At 41.8% G+C, this 27,112-nt stretch overlaps 1 pseudogene across 1 annotated transcript; it reads right to left on the bottom strand.

Moving 5' to 3' along the window:
- Positions 1-1,436: 1,436 nt before the first annotated feature.
- On the bottom strand, positions 1,437-22,906 carry LOC100589931 (annotated as a pseudogene). Its single transcript, XR_004029552.1, has 3 exons — positions 22,745-22,906; positions 21,941-22,053; positions 1,437-2,023 (listed from the first exon to the last, which is right to left on the bottom strand). The product of XR_004029552.1 is annotated as an immunoglobulin lambda-like polypeptide 1 pseudogene (transcript).
- Between the last annotated feature and the right edge of the window lie 4,206 nt (positions 22,907-27,112).

Genomic DNA, 27,112 nt, shown 5'->3' with positions numbered 1-27,112 from the left:
TTTTTAGATAAGGTCTCGCCCTGTTACCCAGGCTGGAGTGCAGTGGCACAATCTTGGCTTACTGCAACCGCAACCTCCCAGGCTCTAGCCATCCTCCTACCTCAGCCTCCTGAGCAGCTGGGACTATAGACACGTGCCACACACCCAGCTAATTTTGTATTATTTGGTAGACCTGAGGTTTCGCCATGTTGCCCAGGCTGGTCTCGAACTTCTGGGCTCAAGCCGTCCTCCTGCCTTGGCTTCCCACAGTGGTAGGATTACACATGTGAGCCACTGTGCCTCGACCTTTATCCGTTTTTTAACTTCATATTACTTTCTAATCATTAAAAATGCACATTACGTTCATTTACATATGATGCATTTAGAATTTTATCGTGCTTTTCTTTTTTTCTTTTTTTATTCACTTAGTATATTTTGGGAATTTCTCCATGTAATCAAAATCTTTTGAAAATATAACTCTTGGCTGGGCGTGGTGGCTCACGCCTGTAATCCCAGCACTTTGGGAGGCCGAGGCGGGCGGATCACCTGAGGTCGGGAGTTCGAGACCAGCCTGACTAACATGGAGAAATCCCATCTCTACGAAAAATACAAAATTAGCTGGGCGTGGTAGCGCATACCTGTAATCCCAGCTACTCGGAAGGCTGAGGCAGAAGAATTGCTTGAACCTGGGAGGTGGAGGTTGTGGTGAACTGAGATGGCACCATTGCACTCCAGCCTGGGAAACAAGAGTAAAACTCTGTCTCAAAAAAAAAAAAAAAAGAAAGAAAGAAAGAAAAGAAAATATAACTTTTGAAGATTATTTAATATCACAACATATACTATAATTGCTTAACCACTCTGTTTTTTGACATTTAGATTGTCATTTTTTTAAGAGTTGAAGTCTTTGCCTGCCTGTATCAAAACATTTCATGTACTCCATTAAATATATATACCGACATTTACCCCCAAAAATTAAAAATTAGGGCCGGGCGCGGTGGCTCACGCCTCTAATCCCAGCACTTTGGGAGGCCGAGGCGGGCGGATCACGAGGTCAGGAGATCGAGACCATCCTAGCTAACACGGTGAAACCCCGTCTCCACTAAAAATACAAAAAAAAAAAAAAAAAATTAAAAATTAAAAAAAAAAAATAGAGTCAGGTCTCACTATGTTGCCCAGGCTGGACTCCAGCTCCTGGGCTCAAGCAATCCACCCATCTAGCTTCCTGAGTAGCTGGGACTGCAGGTGCGTGCTGCCAAGCCTGGCCTGTCACTTTTCGATACTGATCTCATTCAGATGTTGGCTAGCTTTGTCATCTGCATGAGTGACTCTTGGCAAGTCCTCTGCTGGCTATGACACAAAATCCAATAAAGTGATATTAACAAGTTAATGAAATCATGCATTCAGGTGTATCTGTGTTGAAGGCCAGTGGTCTTCACTAATATTCACATCTTCTTCTTCTTCTTCTTCTTTTTTTTTTTTCTGTTTGACAATGAGGATACTTATTGAGGGTTTATTGGGTGAAGGGAGAAGGGCTGGATGACTTGGGATGGGAGGAGAGACCCCTCCCCTGGGCTCCTGCAGCTCCAGGCCTCCATGGGTGGGGTGAGGGCCGGGGACTTAAGAACATTCTGTATGGGCCATTGTCTTCTCCAGGGTGCTCCCTTTATGCATGGCCCAGCAGCTGCAGCTGCTGCAGGATCTCCACTCTTCAGGCATCAGGCTCAGGTAGCTGCTGGCCTGTTTCTTGCTCTGTTTGGAAGGCTTAGTGGTCTCCATGTCCTGGGTGATGATGACGCCGTCTGCCTTCCAGGCCACTGTCACGGTGCCCAGGTAGAAGTCACTCATGGGACACACTAGGGTGGCCTTGTTAGCTTGGAGCTCCTCAGAGGAGGGCGGGAACAGAGTGACCAAAAGGGGAGCCTTGGGCTTACCTAAGACAGTGAGCTGGGTCCTGCTGCCAAACATGTGCGACAGTGAATGATGCTTGGATCGAAACCCTTAGGGCCAGAACCTGGGGCCAGTCCAGGAGCTGGGCTGGAGCAGAAACAATTATGGTGGAAGGGGAAACAAACATATCCTTCACATGGCAGCAGGAGAGAGAATGAGCATTCACATCCTCTTCTAAAGACTTCTGCCTCTAATAAGCCCTCCCACACCACTCACAGCTGATTGGACCAAGGATGGACACCTGACCCAAGACAGGCCAGATACTGTGGTGTTGGCCAGTGGGAAAAGGTAAACTGGGTCACAAAGAGGAACCATGAGAGTAGGAGGCAGCTACCCTAGGGAGCCAGAGATGAGAACATGCAAAGAAAAGCTTTGAGGGAGAAACCACAGTTGGAGAAAGACTGGAGATTACAGCTCCCAACCTGGCTCTGCCAGCTGGTTTTGTTCCTCAGCTTTCTTGAGCTGTAACTGATAAAGAAAAGTTGTATGTGTTTAAGGTATAATGTGATGTTTTGATATACATCATGAAATACATTATGAAATGATTGCCATAATCAAGCTGATTAACAATACGATCTTACCTCACATAGCTACCATTTGTGTGGTGTGATGAGAACATTTAAGATCGACTCTCTTTACAAATTTCAAGTAAATAATACAGTATTGTCAACCATAGTCAGCAGACTGTACATTAGATCTCCAGAACTTACTCATTTTCTAACTGAAACTTCACACCTCTTGACCAATATCTACCATTTTTCCCACCCCCCAGCCCCTGGCAACCACTATTCTACTCCCCGGCTCCTGTGAGTTTGACTCTGTTAGATTCCTCATATAAGGGAGATCATGGGACATTTCTGTGTCTGGCCGACTCTACTTAGCATAATATCCTCCAAATTGTCACAAACGATGGGATTTCTTTCCTTCTTAAACTCCAGTAAAACTCCATTGCACATATATACCACATTTTCTTCATCCATTTATTCATCCACATTTGTATAGGTTGTTTCTGTACCTTGGCTATTGTGACTCATGCTGCAATAAACATGGGAGTGCAGATATCTCTGCGAAACTGCTTTCATTTCATTTAAATTCTGCCACTTGATCTTGAGGAATCAACATAACTCCTTAAACCTCTGTTCTCAGCCGGGCGCAGTGGCTCACACCTGTAATCCCAGCACTTTGGGAGGCGGAGGCGGGTGGATCACCTGAGGTCTGGAGTTAGAGGCCAGCCTGACAAACATGGAGAAACCCCATCTCTACTAAAAATACAAAATTAGCCGGGTGTAGTGGTGCATGCCTGTAATCCCAGCTACTCGGGAGGCTGAGGCAGGAGAATGGCTTGAACCTGGGAGGCGGAGGTTGCAGTGAGCCAAGATTGCGCCATTGCACTCCAGCCTGGGCAACAAGAGCGAAACTCTGTCAAAAAAACAAACAAACAAAAAAAAGCAAACGAAAAACAAAACCTCTGTTCTCGTCTATAGAAGATTAGAGATAGTGTATATAAAGTGTATATAACGCAACAGGACCTCAATAAATGGTGGCTGTATTACACATAAAAAGATTTTTTAAAAAAGAAAAGAAATACTGTGAAGTCTTCTAAAATCATCACTTATAATAAAGAATGGAGTGCATAGAGGAAGTAAAAGATTTATACAACACAAAAGTAAGGTTTTAAGCTCTTAAGACATAGTCTGTTTTAATCACCCGTTTATACTCAGTACTTAGCTCAGTGCCTAGCAAATCTTTAAGTGCTCAACACGTGTGTATTGCTTTCAATAAATAGCTTCAAAGCAAGATTTTTCTTTGACTCAGGTATCTAGCTCATTGGGCATTTTTACCCGTGGAATTGCCCTGTTGTAACTCACTGGGCCCCTTGTATGTGAAACCACTGCAGCAACTCTAATTTCTCTCTGAAAGATTGGCATTTATGAGGTCATTTTCCCTTCAGTCTTTTCCCCCATTCTTATTTATTCCATCATATTTCACAGGCAAGCAAAACAAAAACAAACATAAGAACTTTCATAAAAGTAACTTCCCACTGTTAACTCCTCTCCCTGAAATCTACTAGGAAGACAGAAAAAGAAAAAAAGAATCACAAGAGAGATGAAAATGCAAGCCCATGCAAGTTCCCCAAATCTGTAACAGGATATATATGTGTGTGTGCGTGTGTGTGTGTGTGTGTGTGTGTGTGAAAGACTCTGAAAGGCCCTGAAAATAACTCTTAACTAGAGGGAGGACAATCCAGGGGAAAGAAAGAGAATACAGCTAGGGCACATTTCCATACCAAAGCGTGTGAGGTGTGGTAGACATCTGTTGCTTTTGTCCTCTCAACAAAACACTCCTCTTTACACTGGAGAATTGGTCTTCACAGATCCCATATGATTCCCATGGGCCTGGCTATGGGGTGGGTATACAATCCACCCCCGTCCAACCGCACCACCCCAGCCGTGTTTACACAATACTATTGGGCATTGACCCAATCAAGTCCAGTCATATTTTTTTCAAGAAATTTAATACAGGAAATACTGGGAAAGGGAGGGAGTGTCTCGCTTTCATACCATGAATTGTAAGTTTATACACAGGATTGGGACTACCAGCAGCCATCTCTCCTGCCACATGTAGTGAACATATTTGTGTCAGGAGAGAGTGAGGCCAAATGCAAAAAGAGGCAGAGACAAACATAACCTGAGAGGAAGAGTGAGAAATAGAATCTTGATGACGTCATTTGAACACCTGAATGCACCTGTAACTAGAGCCTTCAGTTAAGCAGATTGTAAGGGTAGAAATGAGTTCTAAGTTCCCCAGACCCACCCCACTCCCAACTCCAGGCTTGGTAAGTTGGTAAGAAGGTTTTAAGGAAAGAGAGAAGTTACTCTGCACACACATGGGGGCAGAATTTGGGACTGGGGCCACTGTCTATGAGAGAGGAAACAAGGAACAGAAGGTCACAAACCCTGAAAGCTTAAGGAAGCTGGTGTTAGTTGCTTTCTTGGGAAAATCAATTAAAAAAAAGTATGAGTTTTATAGCTGTGGGAATATGAAGAGAAACAGAGACAGGATTTAGTTGAAATTGTGAGGTCTATGGTTTTTATAGGTCTTGGAGCTGGCTGGGACTTAACCAGTTATCTAGATCTCAAAAGGCCAAGTGACTTTAGCTAACATCTGAGTCACAGATGTGAAAAGAAACAAGGAAGATTCAGCACACACATAATACGCATTCCCAGGGAAAAACCAACAAAAATAGAACAGAAAAGTATTCAAAGATTTCATAGGCAATTCTCCTGAAAGATCTAAATCTTCAGGTTGAAACAATGTATGGAGAAAAAACTGATCAGTTCTAACAAGATAAAGACATATGCTGATGAAGTAATTTCAAGGATAAAGAAAAGTCTTGCAAGCATCCAGGCAGAAGAAACTTGTCAACTTTAAAGGGAAAGAATATATATCAGGCAGGCTTTAGACTTCCATCCACAGCAACACTAGATGAACAAGATAATGGGAAATGTTGAGAAGAAAAAATAGAACACAAGAATTCTTACTTAGCTAGGATATCTTTCAATTTTAAAAGCATGGGAAATACATTCTTAAATATGCAAGAACTGGCTGGGTGAGGTGGCTCATGCCTGTAATCCCAGCACTTCGGGAGGCTGAGGCGGGCAGATGACAAGCTCAGGAGTTTGAGACCAGCCTGGCCAATATGGTGAAACCCCGTCACTACTAAAAATACAAAAATTAGCTGGGCGTGGTGGCAAGCGCCAGTAGTCCCAGCTACTTGGGAGGCTGAGGCAGAAGAATTGCTTGAACCCAGGAGGCAGAGGTTGCAGTGAGCCCAGACTGTGCCACTGCACTCCAGCCTGGGCGACAGAGCGAGACTCTGTCTCAAAAAAAAAAAAAAAATATATAGATAGATAGATAGATAGATAGATAGATAGATAGATAGATAGATAGATATGCAAGAACTTTATAAGTTTAGCATTAATAAAATCTTCCTGAAAAAATGTACGTGAAACAACTGCTGTCCGAAAGAAGAACCAAATTAATAATTTACAAATGGAGGCCAGGCATGGTGGCTCATACCTGTAATCCCAGCACCTTGGGAGATTAAGACAGGAAGACCTAGAACCCAGTAGTTCAAAACCAGCCTGGGCAATATAGGGAGACCCCGTTTATATGAAAAATCAAAACATTAGCCAAGTGTGGCAGTACATGTCTATGGTCCCAGCTATTCAGGAGGCTGAGGCGGGAAGACCACTTCACTTGGGCCTGGGAGGTTGAGGCTGCGGTGAGCCGTAATTGGGCCACTGCACTCAAGCCTGGACAACAGCGCGAGACCTTGTCTCAAACAAAGATAAATTTTAAAAAAGATGCCAAAGCAATAAAATGGTAGAGTGCTGGAAAGCAAAGAAAGAGAGCAGACTACAAAGCTACAAGTAAATATGCAAGATACAGACAAGTTTTCAGGACCAAAAAGAGGGAAAATGCCACAGTCCAAAATATCAGATGGAAGAGAGAATTTTCCTGAAGACGCCTCTGGAGAAGCTCTACAGCCAACAAATTCAAAGCACTGGAGAAGGAGGGGCAGCACCCCAGTTCCAGCCCTGGCCTTGAAGAGGATGGACAGCTTCCACTTCCTTCCTCTGGAAACTGTCAGCGCCAGTTGTCATGCTGTGGAAAGCAGAAGCCACATAGAAGGGGCAACTGAGGGTCCTCCAGCCAACAGCCAGCATCCCTGCCAGCATTGGAGGGAGCCATCAGAATAGTGTCAACTGGTGGAAAGCCCCGATGAGTTCAGGAGCAGCCCACATCACTGGGGACAGAAAATCGGCCCGACTGAGCCCAGTTAACCCACAGAATCATTGGAGATAGTAAAATGAATGGGCTTTGCTTTATGCCACTAAGTTTTAGGATTATTACGTAGCATACACAACCAAAACAAGGGCCCTGGGGCAATCATAAGTTATTCAAGAATGTCATGGAATTTTTGGGCCAGTTTAACTCTATCCCCTTTTTTTCCCCTCCTTTCTCCTTTCCCTTTCCTTCTCTCTTCCCTTCCATGGAGCTTTTGAAGCTAGAGTTGTATTTTTAGTCTTATTAGCATCAAAGTGGGAGAAGGCAAAAAGGTTTCTCCTGACATGCAGGAATTTAAAAACTATGCAACTCCTAAAAAGAACTTTACTCCTGTAAAAGGAAAAGGAAAAAAAAATTTTCAAATGAGAACAATATGAAATCTTTTAATGCAGTGACAGATTTAAGGAGCTCCAGGAAAAAAGCAGAGACAGGAGAATCTATAGAACTGTGGTGCTGGAGACAGTTTCCTTTGAGTGGTAGGGAGGGCTTTAGTGTCATAGAATGACAGTTTCCTCCCTACAGATCTCCTCTCATTCTGCAGAAAATGTTGAAATGGTTATTACACTAAAAGTGGGAACCTAGAGTTTTTTAAAAATTCAATAAGCAAATAAAAAATGTTTAAAGGATGACAGCAATATTCTTTTTTTTTTAAAAAATGAATAGCAACAAAACAAAATAATGAATTAGAAGACTCATTAAATAACTCATTAAATAAGTTCTTGAAACACAACAAAAACAAAACCTATCCTATAAAACAGAATAAATGTAGACTAGCCATGGGGAGCATTGTAGAAAGCCTAAATATACAAAGAACCACAAAGGAGAAAACCCAAATGGACCCCTCCATTCCACTTCATTAGTCTGTGACTCCTCGCAAGAGCACCATTTCTTCAGGTGTCTCATTTGTGAAGTCACAACCCAGGAGACTCTGGCATCAACTCAGACAGAGGTAAATTCTGAGAAGTGAGTCAACCACTAAAACAACAATCATATTAATGTGAAGTCCTCAGGGCAGAGTGTTTCTCTGGTGCAGTTTAAGATTGAGAGACACAGCCGGGCATGGTGGCTCACTTCTGTAATCTCAGCACTTTGGGAGGTCAAGGTGGGAGGATTGCTTGAGTCCACAGATTCCAGACCAGCCTGGGTAACATAGCAAGACCCCGTCTTTACAAAAATAAAAAATAAATTAATTAAAATAAAAGAAAAAGATTGAAAGTCACACAGCTGTAAACTAATGAAAGTTCACTTAGAGCAACAGTCTTTGTCATGGAGAAAGAGCAAATCCTCATTTGATTCGCCGCTGATCAAACACCCTTGCAGGCACCATTGAAAATGGATGTGGAAGCCACAGTTGATGTGATCTCGCGGTAATAAGAGGTGTTGACTCAAAAACAAAAACGCTGCCACTTCTTACTTTACAATATGATGTCAAAATAATATTATCATGTTGGGAAAATATTATTTAATTTAGCTACATCTTGACAAGTTTTTCTTTTATTGAGTCTCTCATCTCTTCTATTTATTCTTTTTTTTTTTTTTCTGTTTTAAAGGTTAATTTGTTTTTTTTTTTGTTTTTTTTTTTTAGAGATGGGGTCTTGCTATGTTGGCCCAGGCTGGCTTCAAACTCCTGGCCTCAAGTGATCCTCTTGCCTTGGCCTCCCAAAGTGCTGGGATTATAAGTGTAAGCCACCATGCCCGGCCTTACTTCTCTTTCTTTATAGCTAATTAATTATCTGGTGTGTATGCCAGATAATTGTTGAAGTGTTTGCTATTTCATTTTTTTCTTTTTTCTCTTACTCATTTCAATGGCAATGATGACAAAGATCAGCAAAAAACAAATCCATTCAAGGAAAATGCCACTTTCTTCCATGATTAGCATGCCCACTGTACTTTTATATGTAACTTCATGCGGTCTATAACTTCACAAGGTTAAACAAAATCTATATGCCTTTCTTCATGGGATAAAAATCAATGTTTTTCTTGTATCATTGTAAAACTGAAGCTCAATTCATAATTTTTTGTGTACATAAGTCTATGAGAAAAAAATATTTGAAGGAAATTGATTCTAGAATCTAGAAGTTCTTCCTCTATGTAATGCATACTGATGTTTAAATGCATTTATAGTTAAAATTCCAAGTATCTTGATTCTTTAGAATTTAAAATTTCATTACTAGTTTTTTGTTTTAGCACATTGTGGTCAGATAATGTGTGCTATATGTTTTCTGCTTTTAAATTTTATCAGTATTTTCTTTGTTGACTAATACGTCTCATTTACATCGGGAAAAAAGTATATTCTCCATTGTACAGCATAACATGCAGCTATTAAAGTAAGTTTGTTGGTTTTACTATAACATCCATAGTCTAGTTTATTTGTTGCTTGTGAAATTTGTCAGAGACTGAGAATGATATATTAAAATATCCCGTACTGTAGTCCCAGCGACTTGGGAGGCTGAGGTGGGAGGATTGCTTGAACCCAGGAGATCAGGCCTGTGACTAGCCACTGGACTTCACTCTGGGCAACATAGTGAGACCCCCCTCTCTAAAAATAAATAAATCCTGTAGCATGCTATTCATTTCTTCTTCCGCATTTATATTTCGACACAATAGTATTCACTGTTTCCAAGTACATGAAGTGTAACCTTTATTAACATATGGGACAGTGGTTTCCTTTCAGGAACAGCTGGGTTCATGGGTGTGGCCAAAGTAAAATTCAACTTTAAATTTTATAAGGTTCTGTATTATCTCTGCTTCCTAGAGTATAGTTTCTCTCTCTAAAAGATAAATAAGCAAAAAATACAGTGAAATAAAATAGCCATTTGTATCTCATTTGAGGCTTTTGCCTTGATTTCTTCTCTGTATGTTAGTATTGTTATCATTGCTCTATGTATTTACTTTTTGTTTAGGCATGTTTGATAAATCTTTGGCCATCTTTTCTTTTCTTATTTATATCAGAAACTACAGGATAATTCAATAGTAGAAAATACATTACTAGCAGGGTGTGGTACTCACGCCTGTAATCCTAGCACGTTGGGAGGCCGAGGTGGGAGGATCACTTGAGGTCAGGAGTTTGAGACCAGCCTGGCCAACATGGCAAAAACCCGTCTCTACTAAAAATACAAAAATTAGCCAGCTGTGATACCTGTGATCCCAGCTACTTGGGAGGCTGAGGCACAAGAATTGCTTGAACCTGGGAGGGGGAGGTTGCGGTGAGCTGAGATTGCACCACTGCACTCCAGCCTTGGTGACAGAGCAGGACTCTGTCTCAAAAATAAAAAAGAAAGAAAGAAAATGTGTTACTATAATGTGTTATATTAATAGTCCAATACAGTTTTTTTTAAAGCAGCATATTTAAGAAAGCATTAAAAAATTCAGCATCTGCACTTTTAAGTTGTTAGAAAACTAGGAAAGAAAGCACTTTCAATGTTTTCTGATTTTTTTTTTTTGAGACAGGGTCTTGCTCTGTCACCCAGGCTGGAGTGCAGTGGTGCTGTCACTGCTCACTGCAACCTCTGCCTCCCAGGCTCAAGTGATCCTCCTGCCTCAGTCTCCCGAGTAGCTGGGATTACAGGCATTCACCACTGTACCCAGCTAGTTTTTGTATTTTTTGTACAAAAATGCCTTGTCTGCCTCGGCCTCCCAAAGTGCTGAGATTACAGGCTTGGACCACCACATCTGGCCTCTGATACTTGTTTTTAATGATAACTCTATAAAATACCATACACTTGGAGTTGGATGTTGTTTTTTTCGAGTCAGTCTGAGAATCTTTGTCTTTTCATAAGGAGTTTAATTTATTTATACTCATTGTTATAACTGATAGCTGATCTTTCTTGTGTCATTTTGTCTCATAACTAATTTTTAAATTCTGCCAGTGAGTACCTTTAAGCTTTTCACATAAATCAGCATTTCTCTAAACGACAAAGCCAAAAGTGACATGGTGCTATGCCCAACTCTCTACCCCCATTCAAGATAAGAAACATAATACATGTCTGCATTTCTTAACAGCCAAGTGTTCCTTGGTCTTTGTTACTATAACACATGCATTTAAATCCAGATCATTGTTACTTTCATATTTTTCTATTATGTGTCATTTCCTTCAATATCTCCATGAATACAGCTGTAAATATTAGCAAAATATTAACAAATAAAATCCAACTAATAAACAAAAAGGGTAATATATCCTCACTAAGATAATGCAAGCTTGGCCTACTGTTTTTTAAAAAATCAATCAATGCAATTCACTCTATTAGCAACAACGTAACAACACAAAAAGGAGAAAAACCATAAGAACATTTCAAAAGGTGCCAAAAAATGGCAAATGATATGAATGATTGATCATTTGTTATAGTCCCAATAATACCTGAAATCTGAAGCTCTGTTTTTTTTTCTTTCTCTGTCATTAGGTTAGTCATTTCTTTTGCTCTGTCCTCAAGTTCATTAAATCTTCACTTTGTCACTTCCATTCTGCTATTGAGTCCATCTGTGAGTTTTAAAAAAGTTCAGTTATTGTATATTGCAGTGCTCCCCAGCTAAAATAACAATACAAAATTAAAATATTGAAACTTACAAGAGCAAAGAGAATGGGAAGAGGAGACAGCAAATAAACACAGATATTTGCAAGGTGGTAAACTTATGATGGAGTTTCCACTACCTTTGCAGGGAATTTGGATGTGCTCCTAATCCTGGCAGAGCAGGGCACCCATGAGAAGTAAGACAATTATCTAGAGAAACTGAGAAGCCCAGGACTCAGAGGCACCAGGAAAGGCTGTATGGAATGTGGGGGTCTTCAAGCAGAGCCTGAGAAATGTGCTCCTATGCAGATCGTTGATGTTGGGAAGTGGTTCTAATGTTGGGAAGAACTGGATAGGATGAAATAGGGGAAGGGTGCATTTTCAAACTGTTCATTGCTCTAGGTAACTGGAGTTTAATCCTGCTGGAAAGTCTCCGAGGAGCCACGTATAATTCACCCTAGAATTGTCCCCTGGCAGGACAGAAGAGGATACTATTTATCAAGTATCTCCCAATCCCCTCAGATCAAAGGTCATTACCAGGTGACACATGTGTCAGAATGGCCCAGCAGAAACTGAGCCACATAAGAGCAAAACCATGCTGCATTCATAACTGTTAAATCGGGTTTAGCCCAAAGCAGCCTGCTTACATATTTTAACTTTGGCCTAAAGCTTTCTCTGTACATAGTGAACCATAACCTAAATGGAAGAGTAAACAGACTGTAACCTACTCTTGTGCCAATCATCAAATTTTGGCAACTTAAAGGGGGCCAACTGTTCAAACCATGTTCAAATAAGGCAAACACGGAGCTGTAACCAATCTGACTGTTTCTGTACCTCACTTCCATTTTCTGTTCGTCACTTTCCTTTTTCTATTTACCTCTTTCCAACACGTGGCTGAGCTGGAGTCTCTCTCAGCCTCCTCTGGGCTCCGGTTCACGGATTATTCTTTTCTCATTTAAAGTCTGGTAAATTTAATTTGGCCAAGGTTTAAGATCTCTTCCAGCTTTAAAATTTCCTGACCCCAATTTCATCTTCTCATTCACCATCCAGCCATGCAACATGATGGCCCATTATGGCCAAATTCCAACAAGGTAGAATGTTTGCTCTTTACAATTTCCTTAATTTACCAAAAGCATAAACTTCAGGCCAGGGGAATTTAACTGCGTTGTCTATTACATGTGGTCCAAAATAATTACTGTGTTTAAAGTACTAGAAAATAGGGCCGGGCGCGGTGGCTCACGCCTGTAATCCCAGCACTTTGGGAGGCTGAGGTGGGCGGATCACGAGGTCAGGAGATCGAGACCATCCTGGCTAACACGGTGAAACCCCGTCTCTACTAAAAATATAAAAAATTAGCCGGGCGAGGTGGCGGGCGCCTGCAGTCCCAGCTACGCGGGAGGCTGAGGCAGGAGAATGGCGTGAACCCGGGAGGCGGAGCTTGCAGTGAGCCAAGATCGCGCCACTGCATTCCAGCCTGGGTGACAGCGAGACTCCGTCTCAAAAAAAAAAAAAAAAAAAGTACTAGAAAATAACTTCCAAGCCTCAACATAAAAATTTCACAAGACAAGGTTGAGAAAAGAAAAACTGGGCTCGGTGGCTCACACCTGTAATCCCAGCACTTTGGGAGGCTTAGGCCAGCGGATCATGAGGTCAGGAGATCGAGACCATCCTGGCCAACATGATGAAACCCCTTCTCTACTAAAACTACAAAAATTAGCTGGGTGTGGTGGTACGTGCCTCTAATCCCCGCTACTCTGGAGGCTGAGGCACGAGAATCACTTGAACACGGGAGGCGAAGGTTGCAGTGAGCGGAGATCCTGCCACTGCACTACAGCATGGCGACAGAGCAAGACTCTGTCTCAAAACAAAACAAAACAAAACAAAACAATAAAACAAAACTAAACAACCTTCTTTCTTTCCTCTTTTTTCAAGAGTCAAGGTCTCACTCTGCCACTCAGGCTGAAGTGCTGTGGTTCGATCATGGCTCACTGCAGCCTCAAACTCCTGGATTCAAGGGGTCCTCCTGCCTCAGCTTCCTAAGTAGCTTGGGACTACAGGGGTGAACCACCATGCCTGGTTAATTCTTTACATTTTGGGGTTATGGGGAACGAGGCCTCCCTATGTTGCCTAGGCTGCTGTTGAACACAAGCGATCCTTCCACCTCAGCCTCCTGCTTGTCACTGGGATTATAGGATTGAGCCTCAATGACTGGCTTAGAAAAAAATCTATTATCTGAAGAATGAGAGTCCTTTTAAATTATCAGGACCAGAGAGCCATTAAAATGAGACAGCAATCACGTCGCCCTTAAGCTATATATTCATCTCTTGAAACTGTTTGCTATTGTCACAAGCACCTATAAATTACCCTAATAATGCCACACTGGACACTATCACCCACATCCTATAGTTTAGCAGTGTATAGCCAATCACTAATTCCTGTTATTTCTGTAAACCAAAGATAATTCCTTACAACAACTTTGTATGAGCTCACTCCCCGTCCCTCTTTTTTGCCTTTAAAAACTTGCTTGTAACAAAGGCTGGACGGAGCTCACATTCAAGGTTTCTTGGGTCTAAATCTTCTGGGCAGCTGTCTACACTTTGGCTCAGGTAAACTCCTTAAATCTTATTTTGTGCCACAGCCTCCTCATTTTATGTAGACAAGATAAGACAAAGACAATGTTAAGCAAAAATATGGATAAATCAAACATGCATAGTAAATAACCTTTTACTAGAGTTTTTTAATGTAATTTTTCCTATTTTCTTTTGAAAAATTTTGAACCTATAGACATGTTAAAAGAATAGCACAGTGGGGAGGGGGGAGGGATAGCATTAGGAGATATACCTAATGTTAAATGATGAGTTAATGGGTGCAGCACACCAACATGGCACATGTATACATATGTAACAAATATGCACGTTGTGCACATGTACCCTAAAACTTAAAGTATATATAAAAAAAGAATAGCACAAAGAACTTCCCTTATAATGCTATATTCCTATTTAATTCCTAAATCCTAAGAAAAAGGATCTTTTCCTATATAACCACTTTACCTTGATCATATTCAAGAAATTTGACATTGATACACTATTATCAAAAATTTACTTACTATTGAAATATTTAAAATAACCACCAATAATCAAGTTTCACCAGTTGTCCCAATAATGCTGTTCATAAACTCTTCTTTTTTAAAAAATCAGGGATTCAGCCTAGGATCAAGTATTGCATTTAACGTCATGTAGCTTTCATCTCCTTTAATTTCAAGCGGTTCTGCTGCCTTTTTTTTTTTTTCTTTTGAGATACAATCTGTAAAGTGTCCAGGCCAATTGTTTTGTAGACTGTCTTGGAATTAAATTCAGATTATTCACTTTGGCTGGCCCAGGTGGTAGTGTGTTCTTCTCATACCAGCAGGTGCGTCATGTCAGTTTGCCTTAACATCAGGGATGTTGTATTTGATCATTTGGTTAAGGTATTATGTGCCAGATATCTTCCTCTCCTATTTGCAATTAATCAATAACCTGTGATATTTGGATTAGTGTATATCCACTGGGTCCCAGCAATTTTTACCTATAGGTTTAGCATCCATTGTTGATACTTGCTGGAATCAGTCACCAAACTGGTGAAGTAATAATGATTTTGAAATCAGTTATTCCTTCTATATTTCTTAGCTGAGATTCTTCTGTAAATAAGAGCCTCTCCTTACCCCACTTTTTGTTGGAGAATCCTGGACTCCTGTTTTAATTCAATTTGCTTTAATCCATTGCCAACACTATTTTTTTTTTGGATGCTCAAAGTTTTCCAAATTTGGCCAGCAGAAGCTTCTTCTAGTAGACTCCTATGTCTTTTTTTCTTTTTTTTAATTAAATGGAGACAAAGTCTTGCTCTGTCACTCAGGCTAGAGTGCACTGGTTCACTCACTACAGCCTCCAACTCCTGGGATCAAGGGATCCTCCCACCCCAGGCTCCCAAGTAGCTAGGACAACAGGTGTGGACCACCATGCCCAGCCAATTTCTAAAAAAATTGTATACAGATATGGTCTCACTATGTTGCCCAGGCTGGTTTTGAACTCTTGGCCTCAAGGGATCCTCCCACTTGGACCACTTAAAGTGTTGGGAATACAGGCGTGAGCCACTGCACTTGGCTCCTGTGCCGTTTCTACCTGTCTTCGTGTGTTTTTGAACACTTTCTTATCTTCTGGAACAAAAATGATCCAGGCCTATCTTGTACTTTCCCTGCCCCCAAACTGAAATCAGCCATTTTTCCAGACAGCCCTGGTTCCTTTTAGTGGGAATCCTATTTAGATTAATATGCTTTAATATATAATACTTTTATGTTGTAAAATATTACTTTTGGATAGTTTGCAGAATTGTGATAATTTACCTTAGAATCTATCTCTTCCATCATACATCAATTCTATGTACTTGCTAATTATGGAAATAATTTCTGAGAATTGTCTTTCTTTTTTCTTTTTTTAGACAGTTTCACCCATCACCCAGGCTGGAGTACAGTAGCACCATCCCGGCTCACTGCAACCTCTGCCTCCTGGGTTCAAGCAATTCTCGTGCTTCGGCCTCCTGAGTAGCTGGGACTACAGGGCTATGTCATCATGCCTGGCTAATTATAATTTTTTAAACAAATGTTTATCATTAGATAATGGTTTTCCTTAAAGTAGGAATAGTATTTAGTTTTCCCTAGAGCAGTCTGTATAACTTTATAAAATAATGGTTCACAGATTTAAAATGTATTATTCAAAGTGATGAGGCTGGGTGCAATGGCTCATGCCTGTAATCCCAATACTTTGCGGGGCGGAGGAAGGAGGATCACTTGAGGCTGGGAGTTCAAGACCAGCCTGTGTAACACAGTGAGACCTCATCTCTACAAAAAAAAATGTAAAAATTAGTCGGGTGTGGTGGTGCATACCCATAGTCCCAGCTACTCAGGAAGCTGAGGTGAGAGGATTTCTTGAGCCCAGGAGTTTGAGTTTACAGTGAATTGTGATGATGCCACTGCATTCCAGCTGGAGTAACAGAGCAAGACACTTTCTCAAAAAAAAAAAAAAAAAAAAAAAAGAAGAAAGGTGATGAGATAGACGGGAAATGTTTAACAATTTTTGGTTTCTGAATGAATAATTTTAGTACATCATCTTAAAGTTTTCTTCTAAAGCAATATGGTATGATTTTGAAATGAATGGCAGCGGCCTCTACAGGAAATGATCATGTAATTGCTTATTTAACTGAATGATTCATTGACTATGACACATGAGGGAATTGTTTCTGTCACACTATGGTATTGTCTGTCTAATGTTCAGCTATAGGCAATGGATGAGAAATCCTTTTTTGAGACGGACTCTCTCTCTGTTGCCCAGGCTGGAGTGCAGTGGTGCCATCTCTGCTCATTGCCGTCTCTGCCTCCCAGATTCAGGAGATTCTCCTGCCTTAGCCTCCGGAGCAGCTGGGATTACAGGCGCATGCAACCACACCCTGCTAATTTTTGTAGAGATGGAGTTTCACCATTTTGGCCAGCTAGTCTCGAACTACTGACCTCAAGAGATCCGCCCACCTCGGCCTCCCAAAGTGTTGGGGTTACAGGCGTGAGCCACCGCGCCCGGCTATTGATTTCTTAATGCAAGAAAAAACGAGGAAAAGATAAAGTATTATCAAGAGAATGTTAATGGACACAATTGCTGGATATACATAATATTGGCATCTTTTCAGTACGAAAACATTTTAAGCTCTTTAGAAAATTTATCTCTGCTAGAGATGTTTATAGATCTAGAGTCCTGCTCTTTTAGGGCCCACTTAAACTTGAAAAATATGTGTTTTTGTTTTGTTGCTCTAGTGCGGTAAAATATTGTTTTAACCATTTTTAGGTGTGACAGTTCGGTTGCAATAAGTACATTCACATTGTTACGTAATGAAAAAGGCATGGTTGTAAGTGGCAGGTATTTCCCTATGGAGGTCTATTTTGAGTTGTGTCAATCACAAGGGGAAATCTCTCAGAATATTGCTTTATTAAAGTCCGTATGGAATGGAAACAGGAGTCAAGGTATATAACATTTCATCTAGTGAGGGCAAATACTTCATAAGTAAAATAAGAATGCTTTAAGGAGAAATAACTTTTTATTATATAAACCCACTTAAAAATAGACAACTAAAGCCTTTTGAAACTAATATATAGAGGGCAAATGCTATAGACAAGCCACAAAATGTAAGAATAATAAACAGATAGTACTATAAATGACAAAAGAGCAAAAATGTATTATGCTTTATTATAGGTCAAGTGCTGTTTTGGCATAGAAGCATTTGATTCTATTCTGTTACTTAATCCTGGTAACAATCCTGTTAGGTAGACGCTGGTACATCAGAGAAGCTGTGCAGTGTTAAGAACATAGTTACTGGCCGGGCATGGGGCCGCACGCCTGTAATCCCAGCACTTTGGGAGGCTGAGGCAGGTGATCACTTGAGGTCAGGAGTTTGAGACCAGCCTGGCCAACATCAGGAAACCCTGTCTCTACTAAAAATACAAAAAAATTAACCAGGCATGGTGGCCCGTGCCTGTAGTCCCAGCTGCTCACATGGCTGAGGCAGGAGAATAGCTTGAACTGGGGAGGCGGAGGTGCAGTGAGCTGAAATCACGTCACTGCACTCCAGCCTGGGCGACGGAGCTAGATTCTGTCTCAAAAATAAAATAAAAATAAAAATAACCTAGCTACTGCAGCCACAGTTCATCACCTGGGCTTAAGTCCTGGTCTTCCACTTGCTGTGTGGCTTTGGGAGAGTTACTTAACTTCTCTATACTTTAGTTTTCTTATCTGAAAGATGGAGACTATGCCAAAAATAGTACCTACCTTATAAGATTGTTGTGAAGATTAAAGAAATCACTGTGTGGAAAACATTTGGAAACTTGAGCCAGATACATTTTTTTTTTTTTTTTTTTTGAGTCAGAGTCTCGCTCTGTTGCCCAGGCTGGAGTTTCAGTGGCGCGATCTTGGCTCACTGCAAGCTCCACCTCCCAGGTTCACGCCATTCTCCTGCCTCAGCCTCCTGAGTAGCTGGGACTACAGGCGCCTGCCACCACACCCGGCTGATTTTTTTGTATTGTATTTTTAGTAGAGACGGGGTTTCACCTTGTTAGCCAGGATGGTCTCGATTTCCTGACCTTGTGATTCTCCCACCTTGGCCTCCCAAAGTGCTGGGATTACAGGGAGCCAGATACATTTGACTTTAAAGCTCCTGGCCAGGCTCAGTGGCTCACACCTATAATCCCAGCACTTTGGGAGGCCAAGGTTGGAGGATGGCTTGAGCCTGGGAGTTCGAGTCTGCAGAGAGGTATGATGACACCGCTGCGCTCTAGCCTGAGAGGCAGAGGGAGGCCTTGTCTCTGGGAAAAAAAAAAAAAAAAGGGAAAAAATACAGCTTTTACTCACTTTAGTATGCTCTTCCAGTCATCCATTCATTCCACAAATATTCACTGGCGATTTACTGACATGCTAGGCACCATGCTAGGTGCTGCGATGCAATAGTGATGAAGAAAGCCGAAAACAGCTTTCCAACTTGGGCCAGGCAGAATGACTCCAGCAAACAAGGGTAGCGAGAAGAAGGGCCATTCTGCCATCAATATTCACAAGTGCATACATAGAGTGGGCTTCAAGAAGTGTGCCCCTCGGGCACTCAGAGAGATCCAGAAACTTGCCATGAAGGAGATGAGAACTCCAGATGTGCTCACTGATGCTGGACTCAACAAAGCTATCTGGGCTGAAGGAATAAGGAATATCCTCTGCTGTATCCATGTGTGGTTGTCCAGAAAATGTAATTAGGATGAAGATTCACCAAACAAGCTCTATACTTTGATTACCTATGTACCTGTTACCATTTTCGAAAGTCTACAGACAAAGTGGATGAGAAGTAGCCAATGATCATTGAATACATCAAATAAATTTATAAGACCACCAAAAAAAGGCCAAAAAATCTCTGCCACTAAAACTTACAACATGGAAATTGTTCAGCCTCAATGGTATTCAAAGAAATGAAAACGGTGTTAAATGCTAAAAGGCAGTGTCAACATAGGTTTACTGAAGTGATATTCTAATATACAGGAAATGAGTATGAAATTACTGTAGCTAAGCAGGGCACAGCGGCTCACGCCTGTAATCCCAGCACTTTGGGAGGCTGAGGTGGATGGATTACCTGAGGTTGAGGGTTCAAGACCAGCCTGACCAACATGGAGAAAACCCGTCTCTACTAAAAATACAAAATTAGCTGGGCCTGGTGGCGCATGCCTGTAATCCCAGTTACTCGGGAGGCTGAGGCAGGAGAATTGCTTGAACCTGGGAGGTGGAGGTTGCAGTGAGCCGAGATCGCGCCACTGCACTCCAGCTGGGCAACAGAGGGAGATTCCATCTCAAAAGAAAAAAAAAGAAATTACTGTAGTTATTTTAGAAAACAATATAGCTATAGGTATTAAGTCATAAAATATTACATGATTTATTGCAACAATCCTAGAAAAAAATCCAAAATACAAAATTCTATTTAAAAGGTGTCTGTTGTAATATCACTTATTATAGGAAAAGAAAAACAGATACAAGTTGTGTCTCTACTAAAAATACAAAAATTAGCCGGGAATGGTGGCACGTGCCTGTAATCCCAGCTTCTCAGGAGGCGAGGCAGGAGAATTGCTTGAACCTGGGAGGCGGAGTTTGCAGTGAGCAGTGATCGCACCACTGCACTCCAAGCCTGGCGACAGAGCTAGACTCCATCTCAAAAGCAAAAATAAAAAAAATAAAAGTAGTGTTTTGTAGCAATAAGGACATTCAAAATAATAATCGTAGCAGGCAGATGAGTGTCCTCCTGAAGATAGCCATGTCCTGATCTCCAGAACCTGTGACTGTGTCAGGTTATGTGGCAAGGGGGAGTTAAGGCTGCTGATGAGCTGACCTTAAAATAGGGAGATTATCCTGGATTACTGGGATGGGGCCGATGTAATTACAAGGGCCTTTAATGTAAAAGAGAGAGGCAGAGAACCAGTATTGGGTGATGCACTGGGAGAAGATATGATCGGCCAAGGCTGGCTGTGAAGATGGAGGAAGGGACCATAAGCCAAGGAGTCTGGGCAGCCTCTAGAACCTGGAAAAGGTGAGGAAGCAGATTCTTCCTGGAGCATTTGGAAAGGACCACAGCTCTGCCAGCCTCTTGATGACCTCCGGAACTGTAACATATTTAATTTGTGTTGGCGAAGTCTAGCTCTGTGGCCCAGGCTGGAATGCAGTGGTGTGATCTCTGCTCACTGCAGCTTTGATCTCCCGGGCTCAAGTGATCCTCCCACCTCATCCTCTGAGTATCTAGGACTGCAGGCACACACCACTATACCCAGCTAATCTTTTTATTTTTGTAGAAATGGGGTCTCACTATGTTGCCCAGGCTGGTCTTGAACTCCTGGGCTCAAGTGATCCTTGCTCCTCAGCCTCCCAAACTATCGAGATTTCAGGTGTAAACCACCACAAGCGGGTAATTTGTGTTGTTTTAAGTCAGAAAATCTACAGTAATTGGCCGCAGTAGCAATAGAAAACTAATGCAATAATCTTGGGTGGGAAGGTGCCACCTTCTTCTGCTTCTGGGAAGCATCTCAACTGAGTGTTTAAAGTTAGCATGGCCACTCCCATGGCAGGTGGTGAGTGAGTGGTGGATCCTAAGGAGAGGGAAGAGGATGGGCAGGAAGATGGTTTGAGTTCTTGAGTTCCAATTTTATCTTCTGCTGAATCCTTCATTTTCCTTCCTCAACTGATACTTTTCCTAGTTTGACAAGTAATATAGCTTTTCAAATTCGGTTGGCTTCAGACAACCAGATATGCAACACTTTTGGATTTCCTTCTGGGTTAAAAAAAAGAGATCTCTAAGGAAAGCTATGTTTTCCTCCTTCTTTTCCTTCAGCTAAGTGTGTCTCTTTACTGTAGCTCCTTCCTGAAGGCTAAGGATGCATACAGTGTCCTGAGTTTTTCCCACCAATGATGCAGTTCCACTCACTGATGGAAAGACAGGCATTTTTTTTTTTTTTTGAGACACAGTCTCGCTCTGTTGCCCAGGCTGGAGTGCAGTGGTGTGATCTCGGCTCTTTGCAACCTCCGCCTCCCAGGTTCAAGGGATTCTCCTGCCTCAGCCTCCCGATTACAGAAGCGTGTCACCATGCCCAGCTAAAAAAAAGTCTACCTTCACTTTCAGGAGTTAATATCCTTGTTTAACTTCCCATTGCCTGTCCCAGAGAGGCTTTCTCATGTAGCTCAGTAATTCCTGTAGTTTACAAACAGAAAAGTGCCGGAAACTTTAAGAACAAATTCTGAAAGACCTATGAGCAAATGGTGCTGAATTTAAATATGGCTTCTTAAAGTCACATTTCATTGTCTTAGTCAAAGCAGAATTATTAAGTGATTATTTTAAATTAATTTTTAAAATTAGCAACTTCAGGTATAATAACTTTGAAACTAGAATAAATATTTATTTTATATTAATACAATGAATTGTGCCAAAAAAAGATACCCAGCTTCATGGTAACCAGAGAAACGTGGATTTAAAACACAGCAAAAGGCAAGTGCTAGAAACAAACATAAAATCTCAGTCCAGCTACTTCTATGCCCAATTCCAATATGACATGGTCTCATGCCCACCCTTTACAGTCACAATTATTGATGGGTGGGCACCCTGACTGGAGCACCTCCACCCCTGGGGTCAACTGGGAAGCATCTGGTGCTGCGACCGAGGCACCTCCAGAATCATCGCACTGAGTAAAGAGAGAAACCTTTCAAAGGAAGGGATGCTTGGCAGAGGAAAATCAGCACTCCCATCATAGCGTTCAAGTAAATAAATTCAAGGTAAGTAAACGTCGTAAACTTGAACAAATCTCTTTACATTTTCTCATTGGCAAAAGGATGATCAAAAGTCTATGCTCACTTTAAGGAGTTAGTATCTAACATGCATCAATCTTTAAATCTGATGACTGTTGTGAAGTCAGCCTCAGAGGGGACTACATGCCCTTGTCTTATTCCAAAAAAGGTCCCACCACTACCTCACTGATAAGTTACAATTAGAGGCACAACGCATTTCATGTCTATCATTTGGGGATCTCCAGCTATGATAAGGAGGTGTCATAAAAGATGAATTTAGGATAAATGTATGGTGTCTGACACAGCACCCTGCTGAGGAGCCCTGACTTGGGAGGGGACCATGGTGTAGCCCCGACGGCAGGCAAGCTGAAGGAGGAGTGTGACCTCTGAGCCAGCGGGGAGCAACTCAGCATCGAGGCACTGCACACACACACACACACAGCTCTGCATCCCAGATATCCTCCCACCCAGCCTGCATTCCCCAGCTGGAGAAGGCAAGAATGAGCCACCTGTCCCTTCCTCACTGTGCAGCTGAGCTGTTGGGGCAGCTACAGCCACAGGAATACTCTTGAGAAAGGAGTGTAATACCTGTGTCCTCGGGGAGGGCTTGGAGGGATAAAGAAGGAGCCTGGACAAGGACAGCTCGAGGGGTCTTTGCTTCAAGCAGACACCAACAAGATTCAGGAAGTCCAGTGACTGACCCCTGGACGGCAGGCAGCAGGAATGACTCCGAACATGCTTTAAAACCATGGTTTAAAGTCACAAAAATTTTATCAAAAAAAAAACCAAAACTTTCTGGAACTCAAACATCCAAAAGTGGATCCAACTTCAGGCAAATCTGGACATTGGGAGCCTGGTAGTGTCATCAGGGTATTTTTTGCTTGTTTGTGTGTTTTTGTTTGTGTATGTGTGTCTGTGTTTTTTAATGCCTCCCATCTTGAGCTTCTTTTTGCAGATAGAGTCTCCTCATGAGGCTGAGAAGTCAGCTGCCAACATCCTCAGATTCACTTTCTCTGTTTGGGAACCAGAACAGAATATAAGCCCAGTTCAGCCCAGCTGAAGTACTGGTATAGTTTGGACGTTTGTCCCCTCCAAATCTCACGTTGAAATGCAATTCCCAGTGTTGGAGGTGGGGCCTGGTGGAAGGTGTTTGGATCATGGGGGTGGATTCCTCGTGAATGGTTTAGTCATCCCATTGGGAATAAGTGAGTTCTCTCTCTGAGTTCAGAGATCTGGTTATTCAGAGTCTGGGACCTCCTCTCCCTCTTGCTCCTGCGCTCACTGTGTGATATGCCGGTACCCACTTCACTTTCCACCATGAGTAAAAGCTCCCTGTGGCCTCACCAGAAGCCAGGCAGATGCTGGTGCCATGCTTCCTGTACATCCGCAGAACCATGAGCCAATTCAACCTCTTTTCTTTATAAATTACCTGGTCTCAGCTATTTCTTTATAGCAATGCAGAAAAGAACAAACACAAGTACCTTCAGCCAAATGAGCCCCAAGGGGCTAAAACAGATCCACCTAACACATGGTGTAGAAGGTAGTGCCCCAAACCAGTAATAATGAAAGCAATAATCTAAAACATTAATAAACACTATTCAGAATCACTGAAATAATTATTTCAGTAGCAATGATAATACAATATATTGAATTCTTACCAAGTATCTGGCACTGTCCTTTACAAAGATTCTCTGGTTCAATCTCTACGGCCCATTAGGTAGCTGTTATCCCCATTTCACAGATGAGAAAACTGTTCCATCATAGGTTTTGCATCTCTAGTGCCAGTGGAGCTGTCAGATGCCATGGCTCTCTTGCTCGTGTTTCAATAATCAGTTCTTACCCTCCAGTCCCATTTTTATCGAGCATAAAATGCACTAGTACCTCTTATGCTGATTTTATAATCTATCTTGGCCACTATCCCTAGATTCACCCATCAGCAGCCCTATCCCAGGGTGAGTTGCTTCTATGACAGACATACTAGTTGACGTCTGCATTTTTGTTTCAGAGGCTAATCTTTTAGGCAACCTCGTCTCCAAACCTGGAGAATGTGAAGAAGCTGGCTCTAAATATGAGTAAGATCCTTGGCCTTCTCCACAGACGTGAGAGAGGCATCCAGACAAGTGACTGTCCTGCAATAGTCTGTCATAGAAGTGTGCCATTTAAAAGGGAAAGATGAAGTTCTGTAGAGGAAACTGAGGCAAGTAAACTCCAGGAGGGCAGAAATTTGATGTTTCTTCATTGTGGAATTCCCAGCTCCTGGAACAGCTTCATAGAGCACATGGGAAACATCTATCTAAAAAATGGATGAAGCAAGTGGCATTTGACTTGACTCTGAACAGATGAGCAGTGCTCCAGGCAGGGCCAGCATGTGCAAAGACACAGCAGGATCAAGACCTTTGTATGAACTGTGTGCGAACACTTTGGACCCAATGTGGTGGCTCATGCCTGTAACTCAGCGACTTGGGAGGCTGAGGCAGGATGATTGCTTGAGGCCAGGAGTTCAAGACAGACCTGCCTGGGCAACATAGTGAGACCCGCCCGCACCCCCCGTCTTTAAAAAATAAAATAAATTAATTCCCTTCCCAAAAAACATTTTGGGATGTTTAATGTGGTTCCCCCATCCTTTTCACCCCTTTACACAAACATATGCTGGGAGAAAAAAACTGTGTTTAAAATGCCATCTCTAGTGGCAGTGTGGACTAGAGAAACGAGTCCTTCAGAAAGTTAGTAAAAATGATTTTTTTTTTTTTTTCTGAGACGGAGTCTCGCTCTGTCGCCCAGGCTGGAGTGTAATGGCACTATCTCAGCTCACTGCAAGCTCCGCCTCCTGGGTTCACGCCATTCTCCTGCCTCAGCCTCCCAAGTAGCTGGTACTACAGGCACCCGCCAACATGCCTGGTTAATTTTTTTTTTTTTTTTTTTTTTTAGTAGAAACGGGGTTTCACCATGTTAGCCAGGATGGTCTCGATCTCCTGACCTCGTGATACACCTGCCTTGGCCTCCCATAGTGCTGGGATTACAGGCGTGAGCCACCACGTCCAGCCAAAAATGATTATTAGAATGATTGTTCTGAAATACCTTTTGCATGACTCCTTTGTGATATTCATCAAATATTTCTTGCTCTCCACCCTCCAGACACATGGTAGGGTTGCAGTTTTCTACTCCACTCCCATTGACCTTTGGGTGTGGCCCTATGACTTACTTTGCCTCCTAAAATGTAATAAGACAGAATAGAAACTTTAAGTCAGAGGGCAGAGTCCCCACTGAATGAATGGGTGGCAAGAAATAAACCATCAATGAATGGAAAGCAAGAAATAAACCTTCTTGTTAGAAGCCACCCTACACCTTCACTCTTCATGGTTTCATTTAATCCTCACAGAAGTCCTATGAGGTAGGTATTATTCCAGTGTTCCAAAAAAGGAAATCGGGGTTTATTCACAGCCAACATAACTCTGGAGCTGTGTCCTTCAACACCACGGCCACCAGCCCCAAGCGGCAATCAAGCATTTGAAATGTGGCTGGTCCAATAAAACACATACCAGATTCAAAACTGGCATGAAAGAGGAATGTAAAAATCTCATTAATAGTTTATATTTTACCTATTCTTTGTTGTTGAAAAAAATAGTTTATATTAATTACATGATGAAATAATATTTTAGAGACACTGGGTGAGTTAAATAAAATATGATCTTAAAATTAATTTTGCTTGTTTATTTTTACCTTTTAGAACAGAGCTTCTAAAAATGGAAAAGTACATAGGCAGCTTGCATTTGTAATCTGTGCTGTATTTCTCTTGGACAGCACTGGTTTACTGGTTATAGATTGAGGAAGCAAAGACTAGTTGCTCTGAATCTAAATTCAGGGCTCTTTGGAGCATGTATTCCTACCCTCTCAAAGGGAATTTATCTGGTGGTGGTGGTTTGACTGGCTGCTCATCTAAATGTATTTATTCATGGATTCATACAACACATATTTATTGTGCAGTTACTGTATACAAAGCTCTGCAGGAGGTGGTATGATTGTGCTCTACCCTGAACTCATAGTCCTGCCGAGGACAAAAGTTTTGTGGGTGAAGAGCTGATAAATGGCCAAGTTTGAAGGTAAATGAGATGCTAATAGGAATGCTGTTCGGGAAAGGGAAATCTGACCTTGCTTGGAGTAGTTAAAAAAAAAACCTTTTTGAAGACCATACTGCCCCAGCTTTAAATGCAATTTGCTCCTTGAACTTTCCTGAAAATACTCACAATTCATGTAATCTCAGCAAGTCTATACATTAACCCACTTCTACTCTCTACTTGTTACTTTAAAAAGAACTCAGTCACTCTAGATGCAACTGCTTACCACGTGGGGAAAAAACACTAAGGAATTCAGCTTCGTTTTGTCCCAAGTAGGCTTATTGAAATAACAAGATCAATGCCATTATCTCAGAGGTGAAAATAACTGGACAATTCCACTATTTATTCTTCAATGATTAATTACTAAAAGGAAAATTATATCTAAAATGTGAGCTGATGAACCAGTATCACATTTCCATTTCTAATGGTTCAAAGCTCATGTCAAATTCTTTGATTTTCTTTTCTTTTCTTTTTTTTTTTTTTTTTTTTTTTGAGATGGAGTCTTTCTCTGTCCTCCAGGCTGGAGTGCAGTGGCGCGATCTCGGCTCACTGCAAGCTCCGCCTCCCGGGTTCACGCCATTCTCCTGCCTCAGCCTCTCCCAGTAGCTGGGACTACAGGCGCCTGTCACCACGCCCGGCTAGTTTTTTTTATTTTTAGTAGAGATGGGGTTTCACCGCGTTAGCCAGGATGGTTTCGATCTCCTGACCTCGTGATCCGCCTGCCTCGGCCTCCCAAAGTGCTGGGATTACAGGCTTGAGCCACTGCGCCCGGCTTTTCTTTTTTATTTTTTGAAATAGGGTCTTGTTCTGTCACCCAGGCTGGAGTGCAGGGGCATGATCA

This window comes from Nomascus leucogenys, chromosome 4 (assembly GCF_006542625.1).
Source record: "Nomascus leucogenys isolate Asia chromosome 4, Asia_NLE_v1, whole genome shotgun sequence".
NCBI classification, from domain to species: Eukaryota; Metazoa; Chordata; class Mammalia; order Primates; family Hylobatidae; genus Nomascus; species Nomascus leucogenys.
The sequence above is the reverse complement of the archived record's forward strand: the minus strand, read 5'-3'. Positions and strand labels throughout refer to the sequence as shown.